The sequence below is a fragment of the Rattus norvegicus genome, chromosome Y (assembly GCF_021556685.1).
Source record: "Rattus norvegicus strain SHRSP/BbbUtx chromosome Y, alternate assembly SHRSP_T2T, whole genome shotgun sequence".
NCBI classification, from domain to species: Eukaryota; Metazoa; Chordata; class Mammalia; order Rodentia; family Muridae; genus Rattus; species Rattus norvegicus.
The window spans coordinates 70519998-70523943 of record NC_141555.1 but is presented as its reverse complement, the minus strand read 5'-3'; positions in this window follow the sequence as shown (position 1 = coordinate 70523943).

Genomic DNA, 3946 nt, shown 5'->3' with positions numbered 1-3946 from the left:
GCTGTGTCTCTCAGGAAACTTCTATATCCTGTTCCTGGCAGCATGCCTTTCTAAGATTCAACACTCTTATCTAGTTTTGGTGGCTGGAGATATATATATATATATATATATATATATATATATATATATATATATATATATATATAAAATAACATAATAGATAATATTCATATGTTTACATATATATTTTTGTGGCTCCTACACACATGAGATTAGGTATAATATTAACATTGATTCTTTGTAAGAAGCTCAATTATTTAGAATCCACAAATGACAATGCCAAATAGACTCCCTCCTTTTCTTATGAAATTAGTAATGTTGAGGTGTCCCTGGACCTCAAGCCATTCCTCTCCCTGCCCATCCAAATGAATCTCATGTTTTGTCTGAAGAAAGAAGCATGATACAATATCCAAAACCCTCAAGTCTGTCACTGGGAAAACAGCATGGTATTTATTAGACATGACATCTAATAGGAATACAGAACCGCATTCTATTATCCATTTACTGATGTCTCATATTTTTTTGACAAAATAAGGATTTGGGAGTTTATCATTTGAAGAAGGTACAGAGTATTTACATTGTTATATTCATTCTATAGCTGTTCCAACTTTGTTGCCATAATCATTGCAAAAAAATTGAAAAGTAAAACATGATTTTTGAGTACACAATCAGGAATATTATAAAGTCCCCTATCAAGGAATGTACAATAAGAAAATGTAATACAATATTAATTCAATTAAAGGTCTTGAGGAAAAATACGTGCACTTGGGAAACAGAGAAAAACTAGGAAATTGAAATGTACGTCACAGGAATGGACCTGGGAATAAAATTATTAACCAGAAGAATCTCCTCCAATCCATGTTCCTATACCTTTTCTACCCATACCAAGCCCCTATCTTTCTTCCACTCAGAGCATGTAACCAACTATGAACCAAAGAGAATTCTTTAGCTTTAGAGAAATGTAGTACATAAAGGTTTCTACTGTGTCACAGGAGACTCTCCTGTAAAGTGCTCCCTCGAATCTGATAAATGTAAATAAAGCAGTTCAGCAGGTAGGCCATTGCAATTCTCAGTGATATCATCATTAGGCCCTCCCTGAAAAATCTCTTGTATCCTGCAGAGACCTATCTTCTTCTGTGACGTCACGAGTGTTGTCCTGATTGCAATTGAATCGCAGATATTCCTTCAGTACCTCTAGGGTTTACTAATTGACTCATAACTCTGAGTAAACAGCCATCTGGGAGGGAGAACAAAGAGGAAGACGATATCAGAGATGAGGAGAAGGAAGCTGCCCTTCTGTCTTTGTATAAAAAAAGGAAGAAATACATGGTCTATGGGAAAGCTCCGTGAGTCCTGTGTTGGGGTTGAGTGGATTCTCTGAAGAGATAGCCTTGATCTGACCCTTCCACATATGGGTATCAGGAGTTGGGAGCCTCTCAGAAGCATCGTATTTCCCTGCTTGTTATGGATCCTGGACATCAGAGAGTTTATATCATTAATTTCTTACAAAAACCAAGAGTTAGGAAGGGCATAGTTGTTTACCTGAGAGCTCATGACTCTTATTATTTTTTTCACAGAAGAAAAAGTTTCTAAGGAAAAAGGGAAAGACAGGTATTGCGTCTTCAGCTCAGAGTAAACTCCTCCATGGTTTGGATTCATTTAGTGCAGTTTGTGTCTGACCCTGTTATCTGGGTTAGTGAAGTGATCCTAGTAGACACTTCATCGTCTCCGTCTTTTCACTAGTATTGCTCTGACTTTTTAGATTTCTGAGTCAATAGGTGTGATTATTTTGTCATGCTCTTTTCTTTAATTTCTTTGATTTTTTTTACCATATTTTCTTCCTTATAATTAATTGGATATTTCTATATTTATATTCAAATGTTATTTCCTTTCCCAATTTCCTGCCCATAAGATCCCTAACCATGCTCCTGCTCTTGTTCTATTATGCCTTTACTGGCCCTTTACGTTCCATTGATCTGTGAGTCTAACCCAGGGAGAACAAATAGGTTGTCCTTCATTGATGCTTAAGAATGACCTAACCAGCCATAGTTCTGTCTGTGTACCTACATTGAATATTGGTTTAGTACCAGAGAGCACTGATTCATTTGCATTGTTGTTCATATGCGGTTCAAGCCCCTTCACCTCTTGTAATACTTTCTCAAAATCTACCAACAAGAGGTCCATTATAAGTTCACTGGTTTGCCACTAGCACTCACTTATGCATTTGACGTGCATGTCTCTAAGGAAAGATCTATATCTGGTTCCTGGCAGAATGCACTTCTTAGCTTCATCAATCTTATCTATTTTTGGTGATATATATATATATATACATGCGCACAGACACACACACACCCGTTGATGGTACCTGCAGTGATGAAGTAAGGTGGAATTTAAACATGGATTCTGCGCAATTAGGTCAAGAATGTAGAATCCACAAATGAATATGCCAAATAGATTCCCTCCTGTTCTTATGAACCTAGTGAAGTTCAGGGTTCCCTGGACTTCAGTCATTCCTCTCCCTGCCCATCCTCCTGTATCTTTTGTTTGGCCAGAAGAAAGAATCATGGTAAAGCATCCAAAACCTCAAATCTGTCCCTGGGACACTGGAAGGTTGATAATCTAGTACTGATATCAAAAAAGGTCTAGAGAAAAAATTCGATACTCCATGTGGTCCTTTGCTTTACTGATGTCTGAAATTTTTTGAAAAAAATAAGGATTTGGGAGTATATTATTTGAAGTAGGTCATACTCACTTTGTACCTGGTCCCCTTTTTTGCCAAAATCATTGCAAAAAATTTAATTGGAAAATAATTTTTGAGGACACATTCAGGAATATATATAATGTCCCCTCTCAAGGAATGTAGAAAAAAATTTAATATTGCATCAATTGAAGGTCTGTAGGGAAAATACTTGCCTTTGAAAAACAGAGAAAACCTAGGAAATTGAAGTGTATGTCACAAGAATGGACCTGGGAATATAATTATTATCCAGAAGAATCTCCTACACTCCATGTTCCTAGACCTTTTCAACCCATGCCAAGACTCTGACTAACTTTCTCCATTCACAACGTGTAACCACTAATGAAGCAAAGAGAAGACTCTAGCTTTAAAGAGATGGAGTACGTAAAGGTTTCCACTGTGTCAGAGGAGACACTCTTGGAAAAGGCACTCTTGAATCTGGTTAATGTAAGGAAAGCTGTTTAGCAGGTAGGCCATGGCAGCTCTCAGTGACATTATCATTAGGCCTCCCTGACAAATCTCTTGTATCCTGGAGAGCCCTAGCTTCTTCTGTGATGTCACAGTGTTGTCCTGACTGCAATTGCCTTTCAGATATTCCTTCAGTACCTCTAGGGTTTACTAATTGGCTCTAAATCAGAGTAAACAGCCATTTGGGAGTGAGAAGAAAGAGACTAAAGAGAACAGTGATGGTGAGAAGGAAGCTGGCCTTCTGTATTTGTATAAAAAAGGAAGAAATACTTGGTCCATTGGAAAGCTCAGTGAGTCCTGCTTAGGGGTTGAGTGGGTTTGCTGAAGAGATAGCCTTTATCTATGACTTCAACATATGGGAATCAGGAACTGATAGCTTCCCAGATGCATCTGAACATCCCTGCTTGTTATGGTTCCTTGAAGTGGGAGAGTTTATATCACTAATTTCGTTATTCCAAAAGCCAGGTGTTGAAAAAGGCCCAGTTGTTTCCTGAGAGCTCATGGCTTTTATAATTTTTCCCAGAAAGAAAGGTCCTAAGGAAGAAGGAAAAGACAAGTATTGTGTCCTCAGCTCAGTGTAAACTCCTCCTTGCTTTGGATTCCTATAGTGCAGTTTGGGTCAGACACTGATATCTGGGAGAGAGAAGTGCTTCTATTTGAGACTTCATCATCTCAGTCTTTCCACAAGTATTACTCTGACTACCATTCCCTTACAATTATCCTTTAGATTTCTGAGTCAAT